At 38.4% G+C, this 5,901-nt stretch overlaps 1 pseudogene; it reads left to right on the forward strand.

Moving 5' to 3' along the window:
- LOC102821766 overlaps positions 1-4,840 on the forward strand; it is a 15,178-nt pseudogene extending 10,338 nt beyond the window's left edge.
- The last annotated feature ends 1,061 nt before the right edge of the window (positions 4,841-5,901 follow it).

Consider the following 5,901-nt stretch of genomic DNA (forward strand, 5'->3'; position numbering starts at 1 on the left):
AAAAAAAAAAAAATGACAAGCTTTGCTATTCTTTTGTTAACCATGTTACTTTTAAACACTACTTTAAATGTATGCTGTTGTTACACATTTGTAACTCTTGCTATGGAGTCCTGGCACAGCGCTGTGGGTAATGTGCTAGAATGCAAGGTCGACTTGAACTGCAACAGGTTGGTGGTTTAAGCTCACTAGCTGCTCCTCGGAAACCCTATACAGGGTCACTATGAGTCAGAATCGACTCGATGGCACTTAATAAAAACAACAAAATGGAGTCCTGATGTGGCCCTGCATGATAAGAGCCCAATCACAAGGTTGGTTTGAATCACAAGGTTGGTGGTTCACACTCACTAGTCACTCCTTGAAAACCTGATACAGGGTTACTATAAACCGGAACCAACTGGACTGCACTTAACAACAACAAAACCTGCTATAATGTAGAGTTTCAGTTCATAAGTAGTAGGTTTCATAGTAAACAAAATACGACACTCCTCATGATTAAAAACTAGATTTAAAAAAAAAAAATTCTTTCCTTTCCTCTGAATCAACAATCTTCTTTGAAAGAATGGAAATTTCACTATCTATCTGTATTTGGAATTGAAATTTTCCATGACCCTGCAATCACACTCAACCAGAATAAGATGCTGCTGTTGCAATAAAAAAGAAAGCACAATATAAGGCATGAATTTTTAGAATTTGTAAGGATTAAGGTTTCAATCTTCTGCTTATTGAATATAATGAAAGAAAATCTTTCTATTTCAACACTTCTGAATAAAAATCATTTTATAAATCTATAAACCTTCTTTGCTATTATAATAGTAATATAAGGGATCCTTTTTAGATTATTGTGAAATTAGATGGGGATCATACCAATCGATAATGTTCATGTTATAGAAAACTTAATTTAAAAGGCAGATGTATTCAGATTTACTGCATATGTATCCCAGGGAATATTTGTGAGAAAAACGAATATTGCTTCTTGATTTTTGTCTATTTACTTATTTTGGGGGGTTGTTTTTGTTCATATCTTTTGAAAGGGACTTGTATGCTTTCCATTTGTCTCCCATCTCAAAAGATAAAACTCAAAAAATGCTTTCAGTCACTCAAAGCTTTTGCTGTTTTTAAGTGCCACTGAGACCGTTTTGACTCATATTGACCACATATAGGGTTTCTGAGGGGCAGATAGTGTAGTAGAACTGCCAAACTGTGCTTCTCCTATAGCATCACACCAAGATCCCGCTATAGCATAGAACAATAATAAAAGTTAATATTTATATAACCCACTGCCACTGCCATCTAGTTCATTCTAACTCACAGTGACACTACAGGACAGAGCAGAACTGCTCCATACGGTTTCCAAGACCATAAATAGGGGAACAGAGAACCTGACATTCAATCTCAGAACAGCTGATGAGTTTGAATTGCTAATTTGTGATTAGTATCCCAATGCTTACCCAATAAGTCACCAGAGCTCCCTGAATATTTACATAGTGAAGTAATTTCTAATTCTAATATATGTATGAATCACTAATGAGTCTGTTAAAAACTCAAATTATGATTCAGTAGGTTCAGGGTTGGGTCTGAAGCTCCCAGGTCATAATCAATTCTCCTAGTTGATGGAACATACTTTAAGATACATTGGTCCAGTACCTCACAGTTCATAAACTGCTTTAACTTAGATACTTCATATAATTCTCATCATACCTGAACCATATAAACAAGGAAGAAATATATTTCTGAGAGACACTTCAACCCAGATAATTTAACATGAGTCTAACTTCCTTTCTACTTCCAAAGAGAGGTGGCCTCCCTAACCATACCCCAGGTAAGGCATTTTGAGCAAATCAGAACAAACTGTGCAGACCATCAGTTCATTCTCATATTACATAGTCCATTTATGTGCTAAATACATCCATTTACTTTACACAATACTACAGATATGCACATAGTAGCTCACATTGTAATTGGACTTAATTAGATATTGGAATGTTGAATATTATATAGAAATAAATCCACAGTGAAATATACTATAAGCCATTAGTATACCAAAACCCAAATATCTGTTTCCTTCAAGTGGATCTGGACTCATAGACACTTGAAGGACCAAGTCGAATTTCCCTGTAGGGCTTTCTGACCTATAATTTTTACAGGAGTCAACTGCCAAGTCTTTTCTCTTACAAAGCTGTTGGTAGGTTTGAACTGCTAATCTTTGGGCTACCAACCAAGTTATTAACCATTGTGCCACTAGGGCACCTTCGTTAGAAGGTTTATACGAAGTAGAAACTAATATATACTTGGATGGCAGAAACGAGGGTAGTAAATAGACAGTTTCTAATTCAAAAGATACTTATACTATGGGAGAAATAACACTGATTTTTTATTTCTTTCTCCCTTATTTCCTGCTCTTTTCTCCTCCTCTCCTTTTCCTTTACTTTCTGCCACTGCAAACACTATAACTAAACCCTTTAGGATCTGATTTCATTTAATATGATTCAACTAATATGAAAAGTTAAATTCCTCTGAGAGAATGAGAGTATAATCAGAATGAGTCTGATTATTTGGAGTGCTATTGGCTAGCATGTGTCATCTATATTTAAGGAAGCATCTTGCAACAGTCATCCAGAATGAGCATATGTGAGAGCTCTGTATGCAACTATTAGTATTCTGCCATTGCTCACTATGTTTGAATCAACAGTGACAGCACATACCATGCTTATTAGATGATGTTAATATTTAATTCCCAATTATTGATTAAAACCTCTCAGCTCATAAAGGATGAATAAATAAAACAGTCTCAAGGACCACCCTTGTATTACTTTTCCCATCCTTTGTAAAATATAGCCCAAAAGAGTATGCTTATAGAAGTAACAACATTCAATCTCAATTAGAAGTTAGTTAGAGGACATAATGGACGCTAACTAGAACGCTGGATGGAGGAAATGGATTTTTAGTTTTTTACATGTCTGTGGGCCATGCTCCACTGATTCCTGGGGGTAGGGTGGGACAGAGTAGAACTGTACCATAGGAATTTCTAGGCTGAAATCTTTGGGCAGATCTCCAGGTCTTTTCTCTGGAGAAGATGCTGGGGAGTTCAAACCACAGACCTTTCAGGTAGCACCAGAAGTTAGTTTCTTATTTGTCAATAGCTCTGTTGTTGTTGTCAGGTGCCATCGAGTGGGAACCGACTCATAGCGACCCCATGCACAGCAGAATGAAACAATGTCCGATCCTGGGCCAACCTCACTACCGCCGCCACACTTGACGCCATCAATGATGTCACCTGGCTAATCCATCTCGTTGGGGGTCTTCCTCTTTTTCTCTGACCCTCCACCTTACCCAGCATGACATCCTTTTCCAGTGACTGTTCTCTCTGGACAATGTGTCCAAAGTATGAGAGACGAAGGCTAGCCATCTTGACCTCCAAGGAGCACTCTGGTTGCACTTCTTCCAAAACAGATCTATTGGTTCTTTTGGCAGTCCATAGCACTTTCAGTATTCTCCTCCAACACCACAATTCAAAGGCATCAATTCTTCTACGATCTTCCTTATTCACTGTCCAGCTTTCACATCCATATGAGGTTATTGAAAATACCATGGCTTGGATCAGGAGCACCTTAGTCCTCAAGTTGACATCTCTGCTCTTTAATACTTTAAAAAGTTCCTGTGCAGCAGATTTGCCCAATGCAATATGTCATCTGATCTCTTGACTGCTGCTTCCGCAAGTGTTGATAGTTGATCCAAGAAGAATGAAGTCCTTGACAACCTCAATCTCTTCTCCATTGAGAAGAATGCTGTTTATTGGTCCAGTGGTGAGGATTTTTGTTTTCTTTACATTGAGTTGTAATCCATATGTAAGGCTGTACTCTTTGATCTTCATCAGTAAATATTTTAAGTCCTCTTCACTTTCAGCAAGCAAGGTTGTATCATCTGCATATCTCAGGTTGTTAATAAGTCTTCCTCCTATCCTGATGCCACGTTTTCTTTCAAAGACCAATGCCTCTGTTCAAAAGACTTCAAACACTGCTGAAGTGATTCAGCAATAAAGATTGTGAAAAATAAATCACATGGGAGGAGTGACTGGGGCCTTGAAAGCTTGTAAGTAGTCAACTAAGATACAACTACTGGTTTCTTCCCATCCAGAGCAAACAGGAGTGAAGAAATTTAAAAACTTAAGGAGACAATTAGGCCAAAGGACTAATGAACCACAAGAACCACAGCCTCCACTACCCTGAGACCAGAAGAATTAGCTTGTGACCCACTACCACTACCAACTGCTCCAATTAGGATCACAACAGAAAGTCCTGGGAAAAAAAGGGATAAAAAAAGTGCCAAACAAAATTCAAAATCATAAGAAAGACCAGGCTTACTGGTCTGATTAAAACTAGGGCCCTTGCTTTTCGGATCCGCCATCTACGGTGGCACTGCCACCAAGATGCAGATTTTTGTAAATCCCTAAAGGGGAAGACCATCACTCTCGAGGTTGAACCCTCGGATACAATCGAAATTCCTCCTGATCAGCAGAGACTGATTTTTGCTGGCAAGCAACTGGAAGATGGACGCACGCTGTCTGACTACAACATTCAAAAGGAGTCCACTCTTCATCTTGTGTTACGACTTTGTAGTGGCTCAAAGAAAAGGAAGAAGTCTTATACTACATCCAAGAAGAATAAGCACAAGAGGAAGAAGGTTAAGCTGGCTGTCCTAAAATACTACAAGGTGGATGAAAACGGCAAAATTAGTCACCTTCGTCAGGCGTGTCCTTCAGATGAATGTGGTGCTGGAGTTTTTATGGCCAGCCATTTTGATAGGCATTACTGTGACCAAGTGTTGTCTGACCTACTGCTAAAAAAAACCTAGAGCCCTTACATACCCTTCAAACCTGAAACTGTACCAATTCCCAGAGATCACCTTTCAGCCAAACAATAGCTCAATAAAGTGAACAATATTACTCATGAGGAACATGCTTCTCAGAAAAATCAACCATATGAGACCAAATGGGCAACCTTTGCACAAAAACAAAGTTCAGAAGTCAACAAAGATTGGAAATGGGGAATCCTGGGAGGCAGTGGGAAGAGTGTTGTTCTAAAGTCTCAAAACAAAATGTATGTATATTATGGAATGGAAAACTAATTTGCTTTGCAAACTTTCACCCACACAACAATAAAATGTTCAGAAAATCAAAAAAGAAACACATGGCACCTATTCACCCATTCATGAGTTACCAGAGCTAAGGCCTCAGTCCTAAGTGTTTGTTCAAGTAAGTTAAATCAGAGGCTTCTCAATGAAGTTTTCTGAGATCTAAAGCCTATTAAAATGAATTGCCGATGTGTCTATTTCCACTCATGGAACCTTATGTATGCTAGAGAAGAAATGAGCAACACAAGGTTTTCTGTGGCTGCATTTCTACCCCAGAAGTTTATTGCCAGCTCTTTCTTCTGAAGCACTGCTTGGGGAATTTGAACCTCTATTATTTTAGTTAACAACTTAGTGTATTAATTGTTTGTGCCACCCAGGGATTTCCCAAGGCTTAGGTCTATTCATCTTCCATCAAAATGATCACCGTGTTGTTGGAATAAAGCTGGCCCTGGGAATGCCCTAAGAACATGCCTTTAGTTTTTGGTTTTAAAGGTTTCAATGTTCTTCTAACGTCCTGAGCCACCCACTGCTGCAACAACAGCTGCAACCACCGCTGGGGTGTTCATTAAAATTCAAAGACTTCTCCTCAGCCACACATTGATTTGATTAGAGAAAAACTATGCTTGCATATCTAACACTTATGTTCATCAGTTCACAGTATGAGAATCCAAAACTCTACTCTTTGAGACTTTCTGAGGATCTTTTTAAAATTTTTGCAACAAAACATGATTAAGGTATTTATCTTGGTGTTTTTTCTGAGTCCTGAGGTTT

Source organism: Chrysochloris asiatica, unplaced genomic scaffold (assembly GCF_000296735.1).
Source record: "Chrysochloris asiatica unplaced genomic scaffold, ChrAsi1.0 scaffold00030, whole genome shotgun sequence".
Lineage (NCBI taxonomy): Eukaryota > Metazoa > Chordata > Mammalia > Afrosoricida > Chrysochloridae > Chrysochloris > Chrysochloris asiatica.